Genomic DNA, 27,271 nt, shown 5'->3' with positions numbered 1-27,271 from the left:
TGACACGACACCAGGGATACGGTTCTCAAGACCTCCGGAGGAGGTTATATTCGTTCGGAAGGTTAGATTACAACTACAAGAGGGACAGCAAAGGAAGATAGGCACTTAGACACAATCTTATATTATTCCCGACAGACCACAGAGAAACAGGACAAAAACTGACTCACACGGGGATTGATGGCAAGGAAAGCGGGTATTCGATGGCCAGCACAAGGTGCACCTTGTGCTCAGGGACAGGATAGCGCGGCCCAAAAGATGCAGGAGGTCTCTCAGCGCTCGGAGGTGGCTCTCTTGTCTTCTCAAGCTCGGGGCGCATCTGACCTCACATCCGGTAAGTCGCTGCGTATATCCGGCGGGGAGTGACACGCCCTCGGCTCGTTAGCTCCGCCCCAGATGGAATCGGCTCGTTGCTTCTCATTGGGTGCATGCGGGGGGGTTACCGGCTCCGCCCTTGACGAGGGGCTGACAGGGAGCCCCTTCGTGGTAACCCCGTGGAGCGCATGGTCATGGCGGCTAACCGAGCTGGTGGGAGGACGCACACTCCCCCCGCGCGCCGTGGTTGTAGTTGTTGTTGTAGCTGTAGTTGTTGTTGTTGTTGTTGTTTGGGGAAGAAGATGGAAGGAGGTATGGGAAGGTCCTAAACTCACTACTGGTGCCATATAATCACATTCTGGTGCAACGAAGAGTCAGAATTAATGGAAAGGAGTCCTTAACTGACATAGACTAAGAATAACTAGCAAGATGTCCGAAAGTTGTCTACGTGAGATGCGGTGGACCTGGGCACGACATTTAATGGGGGAAAAAGGGGAAGGTCGGTTCTACAGAGTGTTATTTACAGGCAATGGGACTAGGGAATGGGGGATTGGGGATAGTTGGGGAGTATTGGGGAAATAGGGGAATATTTACAAGCGGATATGGAGGCCAAATTCCATATTCGCAACATTGCACCCTTCTCTACCCTCGGGGCGTCCCGACCCGATAAATTTTTACCTATTTTAGTGTGGCACTCAGATGTAGTTCCCACTACTATTAACTCTACCCTGAGTGCGACAGTTTTACAGATATTCACAAATGAGTAAATATGTCCCCCTGCGACGTTGCACCCTTCTCCTCTCAGAAACACACCCACAGGATAACCGAATCCGGAAAGAATTCGCAAACTAAACATACAGCCGGTAGGGAGCATTATTTACAAGACTACGCTGCTATTTACACTACGATCCAGGACCTGTTTTTGGAGGAACACATGCAGATGTTATGCATAGAGAGAGCACGCATGCCAGCATCGATACACCAACCCACGAGTGCTCTGTGGCCTACGGCCTTTAATAATGTGCAGAGCACCCCTTCCAAGCATCAAGCACCACCCCATCACACAGTGAGCACCATCCGGTGCACCAATAAAGTGTTTATGAATCATTGTGTGGTGTCGCAGCCGGCCGATGTTCTGCCGCTGGTCTTGCCTTCGTGTGGTGCACTTGGCCTTCTTGCCTCTTTCAAAAATAAAGAAAGGCGCCAACCGCGTCCATTTCTATATTGTGGCCGTCAGGGGGCCAACTATTAGTGGTTCACCTGTTTGGCATAGGTGCCACGTTGACCCAGAGGTCCATCAATGGGTGGTGCTTGGCCGCAAAAGAACTGCGGTCCATTGTGGGTGGCCACAAACATTGCGGTCCATATGGTGTATCGATCCAAGCAGCAAGCAGCGAAAGTGCAGGCCCACAACTGCGAAGCCAGCACCTCTCTCTCCTCTCTCTCTCTGCCCCAAAGCCAGATCCTCGGAGGTGGGAGACAAAAGAAGCAGACAAGTGAGTAAGGTGGTAAGGGCGCAAAAGTGCACGCAATGTAAGGTAATGCACACTGGGGGCACATGGGAACCAGGTGAGCCAGGTACGTTCCTACCGTACACCCCCCCCCCCCCCCCACCAGGTAACCTACATGGCCCCTCCCTTACCCCTTACTGCATCCACAAAACACAACACTACCCATAAACATCTACTTTACCAATCAACAAACGTCCCTACTGTCTTCCCCGTTCCTCCCATAAACCAAATTCGTCTTCTCTCCCTCCTAACCAATCAAATTTGCCATTTTCAACTCTCATCAAAATTTGCCATCTCCAACTGAACATCACAATTTGCCATTACCAATTCATCATCAGTCCCTCCTAAGGAGGGAGAGATGGAATCACCCCAATGTCTCATCCACGTCGTGATGCGTCTCACAAATCCACAGCAATCTCATTTCCTGCAACAAAACAAAAAAAACATAGGTGTGGAGTCATCATCATCACCACAGGTAAGTGGCTGCGTATGGTGCGACAGGTTCATCAATCCTAACTATTTCCTAAATGACTTTACAACTTTACACTACCCGGGGTCTTTCTCCGGCCAAACCATTGGCCCTCTTACACTATGGGTTCTAAAAACCAATTCCCATTGGCCAAACTGTGGTGCTCTTCAATTTGGGGTCTCACTCCCCCGATTCATCTCCCGGTGCCCTCGCACAATTTCTGGGCTGTGGCGTGTACCTCTCCCAGTGGGTCTACCCACCTGCACACCTCCACCACTGCAGTTGCCTCCGAGCTTACCTGCTCCTCACCCTAACCTAACTACCTGGGGAAGGCCCTCTGGCTCTCTCCCCACTCGGTGCCCTCTCTGGCACTGGGCTACCCGGGTCCATCCTCCGGATCCTCGGGCCCCATCCACAACTCTACCGGCTCCCAGAGCCCACCTGCGGCCTCACCTGGCCGACATCCTCACAGTGGTGGAGTGCCCAACCAACTACACACACTAACAGGCTACACGCCCAGCCATTTCCACAACACTAATGCACCCATTCACAACACCATTCTGCAACCGCACCACAAATGCCAATTTCCAACCACAATTTACCTATACCCTCTACCTAACACTTACACTACCCGCCCCGGGTACTCGTGAAAGGGGTCCACTCTTCCCCCATCCACACCTTCGCACCATGCACACCACTCCGTACCACTTACTCCAACTCTCTCCACACACCTGTACTTGCACACCTGTGCTCTCACACCTGGTGCCACCTGCACCCTTCTCTCCCCAAGCACATTCGCGCTGATCCACACACTCACTACTCATACACTGCTCCTCACACCTGTCCAGTTGCACACCTGTGCAATCACACCTGTTCAATTCTCACACAGCATCATCTCATCTAACTACTCCCCTCTGAAACTTGCGCTTCCCAGTCGTCCCTTTAAACTATTGCGCTCCCACGTCATTATAATCCACACTAATCTACCTGCGTCCCCACTACAGGTATCAGTCACTAACTAAACTTAACGTCACCTAATGTCATCTTCGCTAGATCCCTATCAATATAACCTAACCCACCCGGGCTAGTTTTCACTGCCATACACCCCATAATCTATTGCTCCTTTGCCCCCCCCCTGCGCACACTCTCCCGTCACACCCTCTGTAATACTCACCACACCACGCTTCCATGTGCTCCCTCGCACACGCGCTACGACCGACTCACTCTCGCCAGCACCCTCACTCCTTGGCACACACTTTTTCCTCACACACCCCAGAGTCGGACTTTCTCGCACACCTCCTCTTTCGCACACCAGACCTGTCGCACACTTCACCAACGGCCTCTCACGAACACCCGGGTCCATCTCGACCCCCAAGCTTATTAAATCACCTGGCGCATCATACGCACGACCATATTGGTCACCACTTACACCGGGTCCTCTTCCTCTTCGCTTCTCCTCCATCACCTGCGAATCCCTCATCCGGTTAATGAGCACATCATCACGATCCAAACACAGACTTTGGACCAATTCTTTTACCTCCTCTTTTATCTCTTTCTTATCCTCTCTCCGTCGCTTCTTAATTTCGCTCACCCCTTCTTCCACTTCTTCTAATTTCTGCTTCACCTCTTTTATTCCCCGGTACGTCTCCTCAAGCTCGTCCTCTAAGGCTACCTTGACCGTTTCCATGTGCGTCCTCACCTGCCGGTCCTTCGTCTCCATTACCTCTACCACCTCGTCCAACCTCGCTGTCAGTCCCTCACGTACCATCTGACATTCCCTCTTTGTCGCTTTTAAGTCGTTTTTTATGTCGTTTTGTGTCGCTTTTAAACCTCCTAATACCGCAGTGTTCCTCTTTACCTGGTCCGTTAGTTCTTTTTGTCCCTCTGTTAGCTGCTCCACCTCCTGCGTCAGGTCCTCTATGCCCCCTTGTAACTTTACAGTCCCCTTTCTCACCTCCTTCTCCATGTGCTCCTTACAGTGCCTCACCTCCTCGCGCACTCCTCCGACCTCCTCACTCACTCCTCTTCTGATCTCTTCTCCCATCACTTGCATCTCCTGCCCAGATGCCACCCTCATCTGCTCCATTTCCTCCCTGTGAGCATCCAGTTTGGCTTCTACCCCCATTCTGACCCCCTCTATCTGCTGCCCCATTTGGTTAACTTCCCTTTCCGCTTGGTCCCTCATGTCCCTCAATTTGCCTTCCATGGTGTTTTCTAACCCCTCTAACCCTTTTTGCACTCCCTCTATCTGATTCTCCTGGGCAGCCATTCTATTTTCTACCCCCGTTAACCCCTCCTGTATTTCCCCTAATCTATTGTCTAATTTCCCAAATTTCTCGTCTAATCCCTCACCAGTACCCCTCGCTTCGTCCCTCATTACCCCCATTTGGCCCTCCAATCGCTCACCCTGAGCATCCATCCGGTTCCCCATTACCCTCATTTGGTTTCCCAACCGCTCACTATCAGCCCTCATTCCCATCATTATTCTGCTTTCCATTTCTTCATTATTCTTGTCCATAAGGGCCTTCATTTGCATAAAAAACAAGTTCAAATCCACCGGGGGCGCTGCCACGGTCGCGGGCGCGGTGACCAGCGAGGCGCCATTTTGTGCGTTTGCTACCCTCGCTGCTTCGCTCTCCTCGCGTCCCTCAATTTGGTCCTGGACCGACCCTGCCTCACTCTCCACTACCGGACCCCAGCTGTCTTGGTCTGCCATAGCGCGACTTTCAAAATTCGGGTTTTTATTTCCGTATAACAAAATCAAATTTCGCCGTTATAATTTCGCGCGGGAAACGCGCTCCGAATTGATTCTACTACAAATTTGGGCCTAATAAATTTAGTCCCGGGTTCGAATTCCACTCCTCGACACCAATCGTTACAGACGCGGCTTAGATGTTATTTACCGAGCGGTTTGGTATGACCACGTCTGCACAAGTTACCCGATTATACCCGAACGTTGACTAATCGCGCTACGCTAGATCAATGAAGGAAAAGACACACGGCTGGGATTAAAATGACACGACACCAGGGATACGGTTCTCAAGACCTCCGGAGGAGGTTATATTCGTTCGGAAGGTTAGATTACAACTACAAGAGGGACAGCAAAGGAAGATAGGCACTTAGACACAATCTTATATTATTCCCGACAGACCACAGAGAAACAGGACAAAAACTGACTCACACGGGGATTGATGGCAAGGAAAGCGGGTATTCGATGGCCAGCACAAGGTGCACCTTGTGCTCAGGGACAGGATAGCGCGGCCCAAAAGATGCAGGAGGTCTCTCAGCGCTCGGAGGTGGCTCTCTTGTCTTCTCAAGCTCGGGGCGCATCTGACCTCACATCCGGTAAGTCGCTGCGTATATCCGGCGGGGAGTGACACGCCCTCGGCTCGTTAGCTCCGCCCCAGATGGAATCGGCTCGTTGCTTCTCATTGGGTGCATGCGGGGGGGTTACCGGCTCCGCCCTTGACGAGGGGCTGACAGGGAGCCCCTTCGTGGTAACCCCGTGAAGCGCATGGTCATGGCGGCTAACCGAGCTGGTGGGAGGACGCACACTCCCCCCGCGCGCCGTGGTTGTAGTTGTTGTTGTAGCTGTAGTTGTTGTTGTTGTTGTTGTTTGGGGAAGAAGATGGAAGGAGGTATGGGAAGGTCCTAAACTCACTACTGGTGCCATATAATCACATTCTGGTGCAACGAAGAGTCAGAATTAATGGAAAGGAGTCCTTAACTGACATAGACTAAGAATAACTAGCAAGATGTCCGAAAGTTGTCTACGTGAGATGCGGTGGACCTGGGCACGACATTTAATGGGGGAAAAAGGGGAAGGTCGGTTCTACAGAGTGTTATTTACAGGCAATGGGACTAGGGAATGGGGGATTGGGGATAGTTGGGGAGTATTGGGGAAATAGGGGAATATTTACAAGCGGATATGGAGGCCAAATTCCATATTCGCAACATTGCACCCTTCTCTACCCTCGGGGCGTCCCGACCCGATAAATTTTTACCTATTTTAGTGTGGCACTCAGATGTAGTTCCCACTACTATTAACTCTACCCTGAGTGCGACAGTTTTACAGATATTCACAAATGAGTAAATATGTCCCCCTGCGACGTTGCACCCTTCTCCTCTCAGAAACACACCCACAGGATAACCGAATCCGGAAAGAATTCGCAAACTAAACATACAGCCGGTAGGGAGCATTATTTACAAGACTACGCTGCTATTTACACTACGATCCAGGACCTGTTTTTGGAGGAACACATGCAGATGTTATGCATAGAGAGAGCACGCATGCCAGCATCGATACACCAACCCACGAGTTCTCTGTGGCCTACGGCCTTTAATAATGTGCAGAGCACCCCTTCCAAGCATCAAGCACCACCCCATCACACAGTGAGCACCATCCGGTGCACCAATAAAGTGTTTATGAATCATTGTGTGGTGTCGCAGCCGGCCGATATTCTGCCGCTGGTCTTGCCTTCGTGTGGTGCACTTGGCCTTCTTGCCTCTTTCAAAAATAAAGAAAGGCGCCAACCGCGTCCATTTCTATATTGTGGCCGTCAGGGGGCCAACTATTAGTGGTTCACCTGTTTGGCATAGGTGCCACGTTGACCCAGAGGTCCATCAATGGGTGGTGCTTGGCCGCAAAAGAACTGCGGTCCATTGTGGGTGGCCACAAACATTGCGGTCCATATGGTGTATCGATCCAAGCAGCAAGCAGCGAAAGTGCAGGCCCACAACTGCGAAGCCAGCACCTCTCTCTCCTCTCTCTCTCTGCCCCAAAGCCAGATCCTCGGAGGTGGGAGACAAAAGAAGCAGACAAGTGAGTAAGGTGGTAAGGGCGCAAAAGTGCACGCAATGTAAGGTAATGCACACTGGGGGCACATGGGAACCAGGTGAGCCAGGTACGTTCCTACCGTACGCCCCCCCCCCCACCAGGTAACCTACATGGCCCCTCCCTTACCCCTTACTGCATCCACAAAACACAACACTACCCATAAACATCTACTTTACCAATCAACAAACGTCCCTACTGTCTTCCCCGTTCCTCCCATAAACCAAATTCGTCTTCTCTCCCTCCTAACCAATCAAATTTGCCATTTTCAACTCTCATCAAAATTTGCCATCTCCAACTGAACATCACAATTTGCCATTACCAATTCATCATCAGTCCCTCCTAAGGAGGGAGAGATGGAATCACCCCAATGTCTCATCCACGTCGTGATGCGTCTCACAAATCCACAGCAATCTCATTTCCTGCAACAAAACAAAGAAAACATAGGTGTGGAGTCATCATCATCACCACAGGTAAGTGGCTGTGTATGGTGCGACAGGTTCATCAATCCTAACTATTTCCTAAATGACTTTACAACTTTACACTACCCGGGGTCTTTCTCCGGCCAAACCATTGGCCCTCTTACACTATGGGTTCTAAAAACCAATTCCCATTGGCCAAACTGTGGTGCTCTTCAATTTGGGGTCTCACTCCCCCGATTCATCTCCCGGTGCCCTCGCACAATTTCTGGGCTGTGGCGTGTACCTCTCCCAGTGGGTCTACCCACCTGCACACCTCCACCACTGCAGTTGCCTCCGAGCTTACCTGCTCCTCACCCTAACCTAACTACCTGGGGAAGGCCCTCTGGCTCTCTCCCCACTCGGTGCCCTCTCTGGCACTGGGCTACCCGGGTCCGTCCTCCGGATCCTCGGGCCCCATCCACAACTCTACCGGCTCCCAGAGCCCACCTGCGGCCTCACCTGGCCGACATCCTCACAGTGGTGGAGTGCCCAACCAACTACACACACTAACAGGCTACACGCCCAGCCATTTCCACAACACTAATGCACCCATTCACAACACCATTCTGCAACCGCACCACAAATGCCAATTTCCAACCACAATTTACCTATACCCTCTACCTAACACTTACACTACCCGCCCCGGGTACTCGTGAAAGGGGTCCACTCTTCCCCCATCCACACCTTCGCACCATGCACACCACTCCGTACCACTTACTCCAACTCTCTCCACACACCTGTACTTGCACACCTGTGCTCTCACACCTGGTGCCACCTGCACCCTTCTCTCCCCAAGCGCATTCGCGCTGATCCACACACTCACTACTCATACACTGCTCCTCACACCTGTCCAGTTGCACACCTGTGCAATCACACCTGTTCAATTCTCACACAGCATCATCTCATCTAACTACTCCCCTCTGAAACTTGCGCTTCCCAGTCGTCCCTTTAAACTATTGCGCTCCCACGTCATTATAATCCACACTAATCTACCTGCGTCCCCACTACAGGTATCAGTCACTAACTAAACTTAACGTCACCTAATGTCATCTTCGCTAGATCCCTATCAATATAACCTAACCCACCCGGGCTAGTTTTCACTGCCATACACCCCATAATCTATTGCTCCTTTGCCCCCCCCCCCCCCCCCTGCGCACACTCTCCCGTCACACCCTCTGTAATACTCACCACACCACGCTTCCATGTGCTCCCTCGCACACGCGCTACGACCGACTCACTCTCGCCAGCACCCTCACTCCTTGGCACACACTTTTTCCTCACACACCCCAGAGTCGGACTTTCTCGCACACCTCCTCTTTCGCACACCAGACCTGTCGCACACTTCACCAACGGCCTCTCACGAACACCCGGGTCCATCTCGACCCCCAAGCTTATTAAATCACCTGGCGCATCATACGCACGACCATATTGGTCACCACTTACACCGGGTCCTCTTCCTCTTCGCTTCTCCTCCATCACCTGCGAATCCCTCATCCGGTTAATGAGCACATCATCACGATCCAAACACAGACTTTGGACCAATTCTTTTACCTCCTCTTTTATCTCTTTCTTATCCTCTCTCCGTCGCTTCTTAATTTCGCTCACCCCTTCTTCCACTTCTTCTAATTTCTGCTTCACCTCTTTTATTCCCCGGTACGTCTCCTCAAGCTCGTCCTCTAAGGCTACCTTGACCGTTTCCATGTGCGTCCTCACCTGCCGGTCCTTCGTCTCCATTACCTCTACCACCTCGTCCAACCTCGCTGTCAGTCCCTCACGTACCATCTGACATTCCCTCTTTGTCGCTTTTAAGTCGTTTTTTATGTCGTTTTGTGTCGCTTTTAAACCTCCTAATACCGCAGTGTTCCTCTTTACCTGGTCCGTTAGTTCTTTTTGTCCCTCTGTTAGCTGCTCCACCTCCTGCGTCAGGTCCTCTATGCCCCCTTGTAACTTTACAGTCCCCTTTCTCACCTCCTTCTCCATGTGCTCCTTACAGTGCCTCACCTCCTCGCGCACTCCTCCGACCTCCTCACTCACTCCTCTTCTGATCTCTTCTCCCATCACTTGCATCTCCTGCCCAGATGCCACCCTCATCTGCTCCATTTCCTCCCTGTGAGCATCCAGTTTGGCTTCTACCCCCATTCTGACCCCCTCTATCTGCTGCCCCATTTGGTTAACTTCCCTTTCCGCTTGGTCCCTCATGTCCCTCAATTTGCCTTCCATGGTGTTTTCTAACCCCTCTAACCCTTTTTGCACTCCCTCTATCTGATTCTCCTGGGCAGCCATTCTATTTTCTACCCCCGTTAACCCCTCCTGTATTTCCCCTAATCTATTGTCTAATTTCCCAAATTTCTCGTCTAATCCCTCACCAGTACCCCTCGCTTCGTCCCTCATTACCCCCATTTGGCCCTCCAATCGCTCACCCTGAGCATCCATCCGGTTCCCCATTACCCTCATTTGGTTTCCCAACCGCTCACTATCAGCCCTCATTCCCATCATTATTCTGCTTTCCATTTCTTCATTATTCTTGTCCATAAGGGCCTTCATTTGCATAAAAAACAAGTTCAAATCCACCGGGGGCGCTGCCACGGTCGCGGGCGCGGTGACCAGCGAGGCGCCATTTTGTGCGTTTGCTACCCTCGCTGCTTCGCTCTCCTCGCGTCCCTCAATTTGGTCCTGGACCGACCCTGCCTCACTCTCCACTACCGGACCCCAGCTGTCTTGGTCTGCCATAGCGCGACTTTCAAAATTCGGGTTTTTATTTCCGTATAACAAAATCAAATTTCGCCGTTATAATTTCGCGCGGGAAACGCGCTCCGAATTGATTCTACTACAAATTTGGGCCTAATAAATTTAGTCCCGGGTTCGAATTCCACTCCTCGACACCAATCGTTACAGACGCGGCTTAGATGTTATTTACCGAGCGGTTTGGTATGACCACGTCTGCACAAGTTACCCGATTATACCCGAACGTTGACTAATCGCGCTACGCTAGATCAATGAAGGAAAAGACACACGGCTGGGATTAAAATGACACGACACCAGGGATACGGTTCTCAAGACCTCCGGAGGAGGTTATATTCGTTCGGAAGGTTAGATTACAACTACAAGAGGGACAGCAAAGGAAGATAGGCACTTAGACACAATCTTATATTATTCCCGACAGACCACAGAGAAACAGGACAAAAACTGACTCACACGGGGATTGATGGCAAGGAAAGCGGGTATTCGATGGCCAGCACAAGGTGCACCTTGTGCTCAGGGACAGGATAGCGCGGCCCAAAAGATGCAGGAGGTCTCTCAGCGCTCGGAGGTGGCTCTCTTGTCTTCTCAAGCTCGGGGCGCATCTGACCTCACATCCGGTAAGTCGCTGCGTATATCCGGCGGGGAGTGACACGCCCTCGGCTCGTTAGCTCCGCCCCAGATGGAATCGGCTCGTTGCTTCTCATTGGGTGCATGCGGGGGGGTTACCGGCTCCGCCCTTGACGAGGGGCTGACAGGGAGCCCCTTCGTGGTAACCCCGTGGAGCGCATGGTCATGGCGGCTAACCGAGCTGGTGGGAGGACGCACACTCCCCCCGCGCGCCGTGGTTGTAGTTGTTGTTGTAGCTGTAGTTGTTGTTGTTGTTGTTGTTTGGGGAAGAAGATGGAAGGAGGTATGGGAAGGTCCTAAACTCACTACTGGTGCCATATAATCACATTCTGGTGCAACGAAGAGTCAGAATTAATGGAAAGGAGTCCTTAACTGACATAGACTAAGAATAACTAGCAAGATGTCCGAAAGTTGTCTACGTGAGATGCGGTGGACCTGGGCACGACATTTAATGGGGGAAAAAGGGGAAGGTCGGTTCTACAGAGTGTTATTTACAGGCAATGGGACTAGGGAATGGGGGATTGGGGATAGTTGGGGAGTATTGGGGAAATAGGGGAATATTTACAAGCGGATATGGAGGCCAAATTCCATATTCGCAACAATATACATGTTTTGGGGGGGAGGGGGTTGGCTTTGACAGGCCCCTCCATTTTGGGGGAGGGGGGAAATGGAAAGAGGAAAATTTTCCCATGCAAAGAGTGCTTTAACCTCAGTGATGCCCAGGTAAAAAAGGAAATTGTAATAACCTCTGCCACCAACACCAGAGGTGGCGCTACACAGTACACATTTACATTGAGAATTTATGCCCATCCCATGGACCCCCACACCTCCACATGAGGCCGTGGCCACCTAGCCTATGTTACCCCCCAGGCAAAGTTGTATTGGTATTTGTACCCCTAGTTAAGTATAAAAGCGTTTATAGCTGGAGTACCCAGCGTTGCTCAAGTGAAAAAGAAACATTAACATATTTGAAATGAGGGCAAATATAATGGAAAAGCAATTACATCCAAATCAGAATCCATCACAAATGTCAAATCATCATTTTATCTTTTCGTTGAATATATGCTGCGGAATGTGCCGTTGATCACATTTCTGAGTTAAGTATGATGACGTTCAGGAAGAAGAAGAAGAAGAAGAAGCTTTACAACCAACTTCGACCGCTTCCGGAATTGTTTGATTATTTGCGTTCATATGTCTGGTAATTGTTTTGTATTTATCTATGCGAATGTGTACTTGTTTATAACTGTCATGAATCAAAAAGGCTTAGGCACTACAGAGCGATTTTTTTTAAATCCCCCAAAACGAAACTTTTTTTTGCCTCCAACACTCTGAAGTAGTCAGTGATGAACCTCTGAAAGTTTGGCGAAAATCTGTTCAGCCATCTCTGAGAAAAATGGCGACACACACAGACCAACGGCTCTCTTACATAGTAGATTTAACAATACTGTCGTGCGAATCCCTCCGGTTAATACCAGGGACCACGGAAGACCAGAACGGCTTTAACGGAGGCGACGATCAATACGGATTTTACTATCAAACGCGGGAAGAGAAGAAGGGAAGAGGAATAAGTGGGAGCGCGTAACTGTGGAAGGCGAATGAACTCAAACGGCACAAGATTTGCAGGGAATGGAAAATAATACAAGGGTTTATTGTAATAAGAATCGGGACAGGGAAACGCGACGATAAATCTAATTCCTAAAATGGGAGCCCACACACCGACTTCAGAAACGAACAAGGGAAGATGAATTAATAAAAGGAAACGTCGTGTACTTGTAAATGTGGGGTGTGAGTGCAGCCTTATCTCGTCTGTCGTCTTGTATTGTCTGCCGTCCAAACACGGCTCCATTCGGCCACGCTCGCGTGCCACCGGGCCTCGCTCCAAGCTCCAATCAATCGCACACCACGAGGTCCCTCGCTCCAAAAGCACCGCTCCAAGCACCACGCAGATGGTGAGCCAAGACCACCAGGACCTCCCAAGACCAAGAGGAAAAGCGCAGAGGGCACAATACAGCCAGGGAGGGACGTGCGCAAGAGAGTTTGATCTGCCAGAGGAAGCTTTGCAAGCAACAAGAACCGGATGTGCAAGACGGCCAGAGGGATGTGCCGCGCAAGAGAGACTCGATGTGCAAGAGCTGCAAGAGAGCCAATGTCGTTCGGCGCGCCCCTATATAACCTTGCGGCGGTGACGTCAGCCTTGGCGCGCCACCCAATCAGTGCCCTCAACTGAATCACAGGCCTGTAGCATGGTCATAGCTCGGGCTGCTCAAGGCCTGCCAGAGGTGTAGCTGGCTGCGGCCCATGCTGCGGTGCCCTGAACTGGCCTCTTGCCTGTTCTCTTCCGAAGTCCTTGTCAGGGAAGGTAATTATTTAATGTTGTACTAAGGGCCTGTCTAAGTGTCTAAATGAGTACATTACCAGAAGGGACAAAGGTTTGATTACCAGGTGTGACACACAGGGGCTGTTATCTTTAATCCCTAACTTTCTAACACTCGAACATTCTGGTATGTTCACAGGTATACATCTTAACCCAACAAACCGGACTACACAGAACTTATTACAAGGTAGATTCCCTATCGCGACAGACGAAGCATGTTACCTATTCAGATTTACCTGACTCTAGATATTGCTTCACCGTACCGACATAACACAGCCCCCCACCGGAACCATAGCACCTGCTAGGTTCACTGCAGGCGCTACCATTCCAGTCTTGACACTTACTGTCTCACACTTACTTAGCCTATGAAATAAATCAGGGGGGCTGTGGGACGTGGGTCGGACCTCCTACCTATACTCCTTAACATGCTAATCCCCTTACCAATCATGCAGTCATATATGTACAATGATCCCCTTCATTGTTCCTGCAGAGGAAGGAAACAAACAACATGCAAAATCTGCCTTAACCACAAACCTTAACCAAACTTACAAAAATTCACAACTCTCTGAACATTTATACAACCCCAGTCTACAAACCGCGTCCCCCGGTGGATGCCACAAGACACAACTTTACCTGCGTGGCCATCCCAATGTACCTCTAAATTTCCGTGGGCCCTGTCCAGGTGTTACAGGTGAGTGACATGGCTCAGTGGATTTCGCCCACATTCATTCAACACAAACCCCTTATCCGCGGATACTCATTCCAAAACTCATCAAGGCATTTCAAAAGTCAACAAAGCACTTATTTCACCCCACTGCAGGACCATGGCATTGATGTCATACATGTGTGCATGTCATTTCTCAACTAGGCAGCGGGTAGGTACCGCACACGTAAGATGGTGGGGGCACTTCAGCCCGTGGTGCCCGCAGTTCCAAAACAAGTCAACCGACTTACAAGTTCATTGCCCCCCCCCCCTTTACTTCTTGGCCCTGTGGCAGCCCAACAGCCCTTTCTGCCGTTACCTCACCGGTGAGGGTCTCCATACACCAGGCTCCGTTGCCTCCTGCTGCCACGCAGCTCCATGGGTCGCCGGGGGTCTCCTTTACCCCACGACGCCCAACCAGACCCTCCACCGACGAGCTCCAATTTCTAGATACCACTGCTGCCAGGGGTAATTGCCGCAGAGGGGGGGGGGGGGGGGCGCAGGCATCGCTCCTCAGAGCCTGATCTGTACCTGCGGACAAACACACCTTCCCCACCCACAAGATCCAAAAACACATCTCCTCCCCCGCTGCCATTCAATTCTCAACACATTTCCATAGATGGTGCTACAAAAAGTTGCCATGGCCTGCCATTGTGAAATCCCCAGTTCACAGTTCAAATCATTACATTTCCACAAGCGCATTTCAAAACTCTCAATAATTATCACTCATCCGTTTTTCCATTCTCCACGACCACATAAAAACACATCACCACAACACTAACACAAACGCCACCCACAAGACTCCGTGGCACACATTCCATCCCCCTCACCGGCCATGTCATCACTCTCACCCGCCTCCCAACTTCAAATTACATGTCCCCAATTTTGAATAGCAAGTCCTGAATCCTGGGACAGTAACCATCAAGGCCTTCCCTCCACCTTGATATACAGGTAACTTCGGTTGGTCAGGTCCAAAAGTGCAATCCACCCACAAAATCCCAAAATTTCTCATTGGGCTACCAAATGCTTCCAAATTTCTCTTTTGTCCCCACAATACTGGCAGGCATGTGGATCCGCATCCAACGGTGATTATCACCACCCAACTACATGTGGCTACGACAGCTCCGCACCTCTACCGTGCAAGGGTCATCGGGACAAGGTGAATGAATGAGTGAATGAAATTCCGTCATCCGTCATCGGGACAAGGTGAGCAGTCAAAATGCCAACATGGCCCATGAGTGTCCATAAGGGTGCGACCCACCATCCATCCTTCGGCCCCCCCTGCGAGGAACACAGCTGCACCAGCCCCAGCTGACCAATGTGGTGAGCACCTGCTGCCACAAACACTACCGCACGCACAACCTCGGCCCTGGGGGAGACGGTCGCAGTGCGTGGCGTTCCCCTCATGTCACCTACGCCGTCCTCGTCCCCCAGTCCACAGAACCGCAGCCCCCAGTGCTCACCCACACTTGACCACACCAAGGTCCAGTCGACAGCCATGCTCCACCAGGAGACCCACCCAGAAGACATGGTCCACACACCTCGGACACGCACAGCACCACGTTGACCCCCAGACCCCCCACTCCATCCCCATGACTCCGCGTCCCAAATATCAGCACAATCGCCCCCACAACCAGTTGAAAGCTGTGTCCTGCTACCCTGTCAATTTGATCACAGCCTCCAACACTTTGGTCTACTCACCTGGATCAATAATGCTGTCACTGTGCAGTGATCACCAATTCTCTTCACAAAATTCACCTTTAAATTTGCATATAACCCCGAGATTATCCATTCCAAACATTTTTCACATTTTACTAACTCACCAAAGAAAGATGCTTTGCCATACACATGCCAGCCGAGCATGGCCCATATGCTCGGCTCGTTACACATCTCCCGATTCAACACTCCCATGGCTCTCTTCCCAAACTGAGAGTCTATAAATCATAACGGAACATCTGTGGAAGGTCACTCTCTCACACCATCACGTTCCACAGATGCCCCAATGGTTGTCCGGCAGGCTATCTCAATCCCTGTCCATGCGGTTCGACCCGCGTCCATAGCCCAGCACAGCATGTCAGGTCACCACATACTGGCTGTCCCAGAGTCTCAGGAGGAGTGTGTCAGGCCGCATGCTCGGGTGGTTACCACATCAGGTCCAAGTTGGCCATCCGCAGTGCCACCACCAAAGCGCGACCCACAACACCTCCCCCTAGTGGTCCTCAATATATGCCATTCCAGGCTGGAGAAACCACCTCGGACCCCCTGGAGGTCTTAACCCCCACCAGGTCCGGTGACCCTGTCAGCCCGAGCCACCATCACGGGCGGCGCCCCGACGGACAAGGGACGCCACACTCCACCAGACCCCCCATGGGGCCCAGGTCGTACCATGCCACCCATGGCTGGACCCCACGTCCAAATCTCGCCAGCACAGCCCCCCACCTGGCTGGCATACCCAAATTTTCAAAGGGGCAACTGTTGCCCGAGGCCATCACCGATGACCTCTCCTTGTCCAAATTCCACAGCCGGGGGACCAACTCTCCCCAAGGCTGTGCCAAATCAAACTCCCATTTAAATCTAAATTTCTTTCTCCTTTTAAAAATTTTCATTTCCACTGCCAAACCACAGCTGCAGGTAACAACCCCCTCAGGTTGTTCTGCCCCTCCCTGCAGCTGGTCCAAATTCCCTACAGAGACCAAATCTTCGGAGGTTCGATCTCCCGACTCCCCAAGGTCCAAATCCAGCTCGGAGCCAACACACTCCCCCAACTGGTTCTGCAATTTTGGAGCCTCTTGTACCCAATCATTGTGCACGGTGAGGGTCCCCTCGGTCACCACAACCTCCTCCCCGGACCGACTCGCCTCATTCCTAAACTCCTTTGGGCCTGGTCAACCTTGTCCTCCATGGGACTGTCCCAGGTCCCCAGCCGCTGAATCACATCATGCTCATCATCATTCCCCATCAATTCTGGCCCCGACAGGCCTTCCCCAATAAATACCCGGTCCAGCTCCACCACACAGACCCCCAATAATGATACCCCCTCTTGCTCTGTACCACCACCCTCGTGCTGCACCATTCCTAACTCATCTCCCGGTTGGGGTGTTGTGGCATCCACCTGGTCCCGATAAACCTCCAGGCCACGATGTGGGAAACATCCCCTATTACAATTCTCACATTCCCCATTCATCTCTTGGCACTCCCTTCAATTGCCATTCCCGGTGCAATTCCCAATTTGCCTTCCCCCATTCCGATTATATTTCTGCCACCTTTGGCTTCTCCTGGGCCCAGCGGCACCATTCGTTCGTCCTTCCCTCAATTCACTTGTACATTCATGAATTTTATTTCCCATTTGCTCATAATGGGCATCCAATTTGTTATTCATTCGTTCACTCCAATCGTTTATTAGTTCCCTCATAAATTCCATTATGGCCCGGTTGTCCATGGGGGCAGTCTCTACGGCGGGGGAAGTTCCACCACTACGCTCAACCCCAACTACCTCCGACTCACCCCCAATGCTTCCCGCATCTTCCATTCTTCCTCCATATAGCTCTCCTCCTCCTCTGCCGAGAGAAGATCGCTACCCCGCGTGGATTTTATTTTCAGAATAAAATTTAAATTTAATGACGCGCTGTTCGCGTCCTGCGCACCGATCGCTGATGCAAATTTATCGCCTCCAACTAAAAAAATTTTGCGTTCAAATTCTCCACTCCTTGACACCAAATTTATTTCCAGGGTTCAATCCGACTCCTCGACAACAGTTGTCATGCGAATCCCTCCGGTTAATACCAGGGACCACGGAAGACCAGAACGGCTTTAATGGAGGCGACGATCAATACGGATTTTACTATCAAACGCGGGAAGAGAAGAAGGGAAGAGGAAGAAGCGGGAGCGCGTAACTGTGGAAGGCGAACGAACTCAAACGGCACAAGATTTGCAGGGAATGGAAAATAATACAAGGGTTTATTGTAATAAGAATCGGGACAGGGAAACGCGACGATAAATCTAATTCCTAAATTGGGATCCACACACCGACTTCAGAAACGAACAAGGGAAGATGAATTAATAAAAGGAAACGTCGTGTACTTGTAAATATGGGGTGTGAGTGCAGCCTTATCTCGTCTGTCGTCTTGTATTGTCTGCCGTCCAAACACGGCTCTGTTCGGCCCCGCTCGTGTGCCACCGGGCCTCGCTCCAAGCTTCAGGCGATCGCACACCACGAGGTCCCTCACTCCAAAAGCACCACTCCAAGCACCACGCAGATGGTGAGCCAAGACCACCAGGAACTCCCAAGACCAAGAGGAAAAGCGCAGAGGGCACAAGACAGCCAGGGAGGGATGTGCACAAGAGAGTTCGATCTGCCAGAGGAAGCTGTGCAAGCAACAAGAGCCGGATGTGCAAGACGGAAAATGTCGTTCGGCACGCCCCTATATAACCTTGCGGTGGTGACGTCAGCCTTGGTGCGCCACCCAATCAGTGCCCTCCACCGAATCACAGGCCTGTAACGTGGTCATAGCTCGTGCTACTCGAGGCCTGCCGGAGGTGTAGCTGGCTGCGGCCCATGCGGCGGTGCCCTGAAGTGGCCTCTTGCCTGTTCTCTTCCGAAGTCCTTGTCAGGGAAGGGAATTATTTAATGTTGTACTAAGGGCCTGTCTAAGTGTTTAAATGAGTGCATTGCCATAAGGGACAAAGGTTTGATTACCAGGTGTGACACACAGGGGCTGTTATCTTTAATCCCTAACTATTTAACACTCGAACATCCTGGTATGTTCACAGGTATACATCTTAACCCGACAAACCAGACTTCACAGAACTTATTACAAGGTAGATTCCCTATCGCGACAGACGAAGCATGTTACCTATTCAGATCTACCTGACTCTAGATATTGCTTTACCCTACCGACATAACAATACGTTGATTTTGTACCTTCAGTGTGAATAATGCCAAAGTTATCCTCAGCTTTTATTGAGGGTGCATTTGTTCGGATTGACATTTACTGTAATCTGTATTGTTCAGTCTAAGACATTTAATAAATTATGTCACATGCATGCAGCTTTATGCAGTTATGAAATAGGGGCATAAATCTTGCATTTAAAATGAAGTTTTGTTTTTTCAACTGAGTACCTCTATAAAGTATGTACAATTAGAATGTGAGGACATCTATAAAGTATTTACTATTAGAATGTGAGTACCTCTATGAAGTACACTACTCACAATAAGTTAGGGATATTGGCAGGTTCTTCGGTGTGGTTGATTTTGTGTATTAATTATGTTGAAAAAAGTTGTTGGTCCTAATTCTATGGTTATTAATGAGTGTGGAAAAAACACAGCATTCTTGATTTCAATACCATAACCCTAACCACTATAAATAAATAAAAACTCACTCCCACAATATCCCTAACTTATTGTGAGTAGTGTATGTACTATTATAATTTGTGTACGTCTATAAAATACATATTCTAATGCCACACAAAACAAGTCTGGGTGAGGGTATGCAATCTTGATTGCTCGTTCTAGTTTCTGATTGTGAATGGTTTTTTTCTACATTGTTTTTGATTGATTACTCTTGTTCATGCACACTTAAATCAGAATAATGTAGGATTTATGTCTTAGAATTGATGTGGAAATTGATCAAAAACCTTGCAAAACAAAAAGTTTAATATTGACAGTTTCGATTCCATCAGAAATGCCTAAATATTTGGAATAAATAGCCCTGAGTGGGCGACTGTTATATCTTGAGGTTGTAGTTCAGACCTCTGCTGATTTGGGGGGACGCCCTGGGAGCCCCACTGATCCAAAATCGAAAAATTCGAAATCGGAAAATATAAGACAGAGCGATCCTGAGGCCCATCAAATAGATGGGCTGTATCGGGTTTCAGAGCAATCTGTTGGTAAATTAGACTAGACGGATTTCTGAGAAATGTGAATGTTAGGTGCAATTTGGGTAAAAGTTGGGAACCTCACTTTTTAACATAATTAGGGTATGCTGAATTTAGTCTAGGACCTGACTAACATATGTATGCAAATAATTTAGGAGAGGATAACTCAACTGTTATAGGCTAATATCACCCCCAGGAACAACCTGGGATGTGTGCCAAAATCTCTATCCGGGGCGAAAAGCCCGAAAAAGACCACGCCCTTTTAAAAATGACCACGCCCTTTTTCATAGGAAGTGCTATTTCCGACATAGCTCTATCTTCTATACCGTTGGAGCTACAGATTTTCTGAGGTGCTTAAAATGTTCAGAATAGCCATGTTTAGGAGGTCATATATTTCCAAATGGGTTTCCTACGAGAAAATGACTAAAAAGCCCTGGATTCTCTACCTCAGTGCTGTGGAGCGGGCAACTTCACTGTTCTTCTTTTTTGGGAGAACAAACTACTGTCGATGGCCACCATTATTCCTGCAGGACTGCTATCAACTGAAGGAGAAGCTCCCACTCCTGTACGACTCCTACATGAACGGTGGATTTGTCGTGAACACGACCAAGAAAGGTAGTGGAGTGCCCTTTGACCAGGCGCTAGAGCAGTGCTACAACCGGCCTGCCAAAATAAGTGGTGGTATAATTGGGGTCACCAGGAAGAAGGAGGCAGTAGCTCTGTGGGGAATCATCAAGCATAAAAAAGACCAGTACGTTGACCTCCTGAAGATGAAGGATGATGTCGAAGGAGAACTCTCACTTCACCACGACTTCAACCCAAGTACTGCAACTAAGATAGTTGGGATGGTGCAAGACATAGAGGATTATCTCCTGAAGGTATGTAGTCCTCTACAAGACCAGGTAGCGCTGAAGAATATTCTCACTGGAGAAATTGTGACCAATGTAATCGTAGACAAGTTGTTGTGCTGTATCAAGGAGGGCAGCGCTGCTTGTGCTAAATTTATCGATGATCGACTCAGAAATAGGTCGATATCGATACACTCAACTATTAGCAAAATCAAGTTTACATCCCCTAAGACCACCTTAAATTTGGCTCCCAAAGCAGACATCAAAGATGAGACAATCAAAGCTCTCATGTTTATTGAGTATGGGCGTCACCGAGGGTTCACTGTTGAGGAGCTACTCCAGCATGAGATCACCAACTCTGCGTTTTTCTTGGTTGACAAAGATGGTTACTTGAGGAAGAGTGCCAAATCACAACTTGGGACTGAGCTGCTGAAGTTGTGCCCACTAATAGATAAAAAAGGGCCAGAAACCTCCCCACAAACCCATGCCATAGTTATCGACTTCATGGCCATGGTGAGAAAAGTCCCCTTAAAGAAGCTTGATCCACCCGTCAAGACATTCCATGACTTTGCTATTGCCTTGACATCTATGGTCACCAAAGCTGGGCACAGCTGTGATGAGATCCACATCGTTTTCGACGCTTACAGAGAGGACAGCATCAAGAAAGGAGAGAGGGGGAGAAGAGGAAAGTCAACAGAAATGGTGGTCCTTGATGTGATATCACCGAACCAAAATGTTCCAGTGGTATTAGAGAACTTTTGGTCGTCTTCCATCAGCAAAACTGCTTTCCAGGCATTCTATGTTGAGTGGCTCACCACCAATTATCAAGGCACCAAACCGCTATACCTTGGTATATCACCACAGTCATGGTTGGTGTCAGCTGGGTGTGCTTCTCCATTCCCTCGGCTCAACTGCACACACGAGGAAGCTGATGACAGGATGATGTTTCATGTGCAGGACATTCTAAGTCACCGGTCAGGACCTACATCCTTGATGCTGTCATCAGGTGACACAGATGTCTTTGTGTGCCTGTTATACCACATCACAGTCAATTGGAGAGATATTGGCCTCCAAGAGCTCTGGCTCATCCGCAACTCAGGAGTGAAAAGATCAATATTACCACTCCATGATATCTGCACAGCGCTGGGAGACGAGCTCACAAAGTGTCTCCCAGCACTCCATGCGCTGACTGGGTGCGATACAACCAGCAAGATATCAACTAAACTTGCAGCCCTGAACGCTGTCCGCAAACCAGGAAATTCCTCTCTGATCCTGAATTTCGACTGCCCACAGCTAACAGAAAGCACAATAGAGATGGCGGAGACATTCTTGGTCAAGTGTCTCAAACCATCAACAGACCTGGAGATATTTGACGACCTGCGTGTCGCTGCATTTGATAGCAATGCCCTCAAGATGGACTTTGAGAGAACCGCTTGCACGTCAACTAATGCAAGAAAACATATCCAAAGAGGCTATTACCAACAGCAACTGTGGGTCCAAGCCCCATTTAGAGACGCCACCTTGATTATGAATGCCGAGTCTTATGGTTTTGTAAGAAGGGGCAGTTTATTAGTCCCTGAGATTGTGATCTCAAAACCCGAAGGCCTGCCAGATCCCTGTAGGTGTGGCAAGTGTGCTCGTAAGAATGGGTGTCCATGCAGGGTAGCTGATTTCAAGTGTTGCAAGTACTGCAAATGCAAAGGAGGTGATTGTTGTAAAAACCCTATCACTGAATGAACACTGCTCATCATCCTCATAACTGGACTCTGTTGTGTTACTCTTCATGTTCCTGTTCCCGACCCTGGTTTATGTGACACATAAACAGTACTATTGTGGTGTTCAAAGTTGTATTGTTGGCTGTTGGGCAAATTCCCTGCTGATCTTTGAAACATTAAGCTCTCTCGGTACTGCTGCCTACTAAAGTAATGTTTTTTTTTTGTTTTTTTCATTTAAAGTTAACATTCCATTGATAATAGTATGATTGAAAATACAATTTCTTTACAATAATCAAATGCTCGCTTTCTTTACTATGATATGGCAATTCCAGTATGTAGGTAGTTGTATGGTAAGAAGTTGACCTAACGCTTTTTAGTCATTTTCTCGTAGAAAACCCATTTGGAAATATATGACCTCCTAAACATGGCCATTCTGAACATTTTAAGCACCTCAGAAAATCTGTAGCTCCAACGGTATAGATTATAGAAGATAGAGCTATGTCGGAAATAGCACTTCCTATGAAAAAGGGCGTGGTCATTTTTAAAAGGGCGTGGTCATTTTCGGGCTTTTCGCCCCGGATAGAGATTTTGGCACACATCCCAGGTTGTTCCTGGGGGTGATATTAGCCTATAACAGTTGAGTTATCCTCTCCTAAATTATTTGCAGACATATGTTAGTATGTCTGGGTGCAATGCAGACATATGTTAGATCCAAAAATCCTGGACTAATTTGATGAACTCGGTTCCCAAGCCGAATTTTTAGTCTGGGCTATTTTTTTTAATTACCGGTGCTTTGTATGACCATGTGTGTTTATACCACTGACTGTAACCTTTCAGTTCTGAAGCAACAAAAAGATTATTTGCCTTTTCCAATATCCATATCACCTTTATGATATGCCAACATGTATTGCTTTACACGTTTTTGAACCATACTGCTTAAAATTTCTGCAAACTGCTGTCTTAATTTTTAAAATCCACCCCTTCCTCCGCAACCCCCAAAATCACACCCAAACAATGTACCTTTATTTATCAAATGCTGCTATGGCAATGATGTGGTTATGTCTATAATGTGAGTGGTGGAAGTCACATTTAATTAACAACGCATTTACCTTCAATAATACTGTCGTGTTTACCCACCGGGATTAACACCCCTGGGTGATGGATGACCAATTGAGCTTTAACTCCGAGGCGTACCCAAACTATGGCGGTGTTATTTATATGTGCGAGGGTGTAGTGGAGGACAGCGAGGCTTACCTGCACGGTCAGATGCGAAGCGGGTTTTCCAAATCGTCAACAAATAAACGGGACATGACAAGGAATTACAATTCAACAATTAACGGGTTTAATGAAAGAAATGCCAGGGAACAAAGGAATGTACGGTAAACTAAAATTCCTATTTGAGACGTCTCCATACGGACTCAACTACAGACACAGGGATAAATAAAATAACGAAAGTAAAATGTGTGTGTGGTGTGTTTGCCTGCACTTCGCCTGGCGTCCGTGACCGTCCGGGGTCGTCAATGATCCCACGTCCCTGTGCGGGAAAACACGCATAGGGACGAACTTAAGTTTACAAAATACCGACGGGGGGTGTGGAGGGAAGCCTCGAGGGACCAGGCCACGCTGGTCCCTCGAGGATTTGCATACAAGGTCACTGAATTCAACCACCAATTATTTTTGAGGTCATCATAGGCCAACAACTTATTTTGGGGATTTCACAAGTACCGCTCTTTGCACAACATATTTCTTGTTTGTTTGTTTGTCTGTCTGTGAACAAGATATCTCAAAAAGTTGTTGACGGATTTGGACGAAACTTGGTGGAGAGGTTGGGTGTGTGACAAGAATGAATCGATTTGATTTTGGTGAAGATCTGAATATGAATTCGGACATGAGGATTATTTAATTTTGTAAAGTGATTCTTTATCATTGAGAGATCAGGCAAAAAGTGATATATAACATGATATTTTTAAAAATATGGACGAGTTATGACAACTTGGTGGACGAGTTGGTTAAGTGACAAGAACAAGACGATTAGATTTTGGTTCAGGTCCGAATCCAGATCCGGACTTTTGGTGGGATACAAAATATAAACTGTTCAGTCTGGCGGAGGTATGCGCTCTACCGAGTGCGTTCTAGTTATTACAGTCACTGCAGTCACCCTTATAAAGAGTGATGATGTTAGCATCACACTTGACTTGTGACACTGAGCCTTCTCTCCAGTAAACCAGCATCAACCGATACAAAAACTGTCAGAGAGATTGCTTTCCACACTGAAGTATCTCAGCTGGGATTCCATAATCTCCAGATTCTTTCCCAGAGGCTGAAGCATCAATGCCTTTCTCGGTTCATCAAAGGATAGTTCAGTGTCAAAGTGGAGACTTTTGTCACTGCATTTATTGTGTTTTCAGTGACATCCCTCTCACAAATGTAAAGCTCACGGTCGTGTTCTACTCATTTTTATAACTGCCTTGCGTGATCAGTAATCACATCACCATTCTTAGAATTCAAAGGTCCAATCTTATTTGTTATGGGAAGATTATTGCTTTTCATGGCTTCATACATGCGTCTCAGATCACCATTGTCAGAAGCGGTTTGGCTGCTCTGATACAAATTAAGTCAGTATGATTGAACGCACTGCCAAGCGGTCTGTTGAACTCCAATTTTGGCTGCCCCCCAGTTATTGCAAGAGTGTTGGCAGAGGGTTTAAGCTCATGGTTTCATGTACGCATTGTGCTTGGTTTCAATAATGGGTACAATGTGGGCAGAATATTCTGAAAAGCAGTCCACTTTTATAGATTTTCATTTCATCATTTAAGAATTTTAAGGTCTTCTTTCCGAAGATTGAAAGAGATACAGAGTAAATATTTACTGTATATATGTAAATACATCCATGTGGCTTCAGCATTTGACAGTAACAAACAAAGCGGCGTGGTGTTATTAGTCACATATTTATTGTTATTAGTATTGATGCCCAGTTTGCCTTTCTATTTAGACCTGTACATTTTCCTGTGATATCAATGAGTGCATAAACATGGTTCAGATTAAGTTGGTCTGTTGATGATGCAGGTTAAACCCAGGTTCCAATCCTGTATACCACTTGTTTTCCATTCTTTACCAATATTTCCTTATCATATACAGTATACGGAAATGTACACTAATGTAAAGCTCCTCCATGAGCTTATGATCACCATGAAAAAAAAAATGTTATTTTGTTTTTCAAACTTTGGAGTCTATTACTGTGTGTGTGTGGCCTGTATTTATCTATCTATAATTCCAGTAATCTCTGTGTGTGTGTGTGTGTGTGTGTGTGTATGTGTGTATGTCTGTGTGTTTGTCTGTGACCGCTGTTTCTCGACAACCACGGGTCCGATATACTTGAAACTTGCCAGGTATATTGCTGGGGACCCGAGGATGTGCCTTTTCAAGGTTTCATATTAATCGGACAAGTAGTTACCGAGCTATGTCCAAAAAACGATTCAACCAATCAGAGAGCAGCGAGTTATCACGTGTGCCGAACGTGGCGAACAGACTCTGCCTCGGACGGCACATTTGAGAGCGTATTCATTTATTTCACGTTGGCAAACTATGTTGGCGTTAAACTATGTTTTAAAACTAATTAAAACTAATTTGCGATTCTTTCGCTTTCCTGCGCGTTTGTGCACGCTATGGCGATTTCTTTACCAAACTCCGCAAGCCGTTCGCTTTGGACCAAACCATTTCATGTAAATAGAGGGGGGGGATTGTCACCGTACTCGCAAGCCGTTCGCTTTGGACCAAACCATTTCATGTAAATAGAGGGGGGGATTGTCACCGTACTCGCAAGCCGTTCGCTTTGGACCAAACCATTTCATGTAAATAGAGGGGGGGGGATATAATTTTAGATATATATATAGTACGGGCATGCCCTAGTCTATCTATAATGCCACTAATCTCTGTGTGTATGTTTGTATGTTTGTCTGTGACCGCTGTTTCTCGACAACCACGGGTCCGATATACTTTAAACTTGCCAGGTATATTGCTGGGGACCCGAGGATGTGCCTTTTCAAGGTTTCATATTAATCGGACAAGTAGTTACCGAGCTATGTCCAAAAAACGATTCAACCAATCAGAGAGCAGCGAGCTATCACGTGTGCCGAACGTGCCGAACAGACTCTGCCTCGGACGGCACATTTGAGAGCGTATTCATTTATTTCACGTTGGCAAACTATGTTGCCGCTATGTTGGCGTTAAACGATGTTTTAAAACTAATTAAAACTAATTTGCGATTCTTTCGCTTTCCTGCGCGTTTGTGCATGCTATGGCGATTTCTTTACCAAACTCCGCAAGCCGTTCGCTTTGGACCAAACCATTTCATGTAAATAGAGGGGGGGGATTGTCACCGTACTCGCAAGCCGTTCGCTTTGGACCAAACTATTTCATGTAAATAGAGGGGGGGGATATAATTTTAGATATAGATATAGTACGGGCATGCCCTAGTGTATGTATAATCACATCTATAATCACAATTCATGAACATGTACAATCATGACCGTGTATGAGTGTGTATGCATAATCACGATTTGTGTGTGTGTGTGTGTATGTTTGTGTATGTATAATCACGTATTGAACGATGATTTATGTTTAAACTTGACGTACTGAACGTGATTATACATCATGTGCATGTACAGTCGTGGCCAAAAATATTGGCACCCTTGCACTTTTTTCAAACAACTCACAATTTACTCGAAAATAAGTTGAAATTGACAAAAGTATTTGGTCTCCACAATTCTTTATTTCACTGTTAATATTACAGAACCTTTGT

At 48.1% G+C, this 27,271-nt stretch overlaps 1 protein-coding gene across 1 annotated transcript in view; it reads left to right on the top strand.

Annotated features, from left to right (window-relative positions):
* Positions 1–27,271, top strand: part of LOC137423992 (voltage-dependent calcium channel gamma-2 subunit-like) — a 182,521-nt gene that overhangs the window by 70,349 nt on the left and 84,901 nt on the right. The gene's annotated exons all lie outside the window — the stretch shown is intronic.

Source organism: Myxine glutinosa, chromosome 3, assembly GCF_964187855.1.
Source record: "Myxine glutinosa chromosome 3, kmMyxGlut1.1, whole genome shotgun sequence".
Lineage (NCBI taxonomy): Eukaryota > Metazoa > Chordata > Myxini > Myxiniformes > Myxinidae > Myxine > Myxine glutinosa.
The sequence above is the reverse complement of the archived record's forward strand: the minus strand, read 5'-3'. Positions and strand labels throughout refer to the sequence as shown.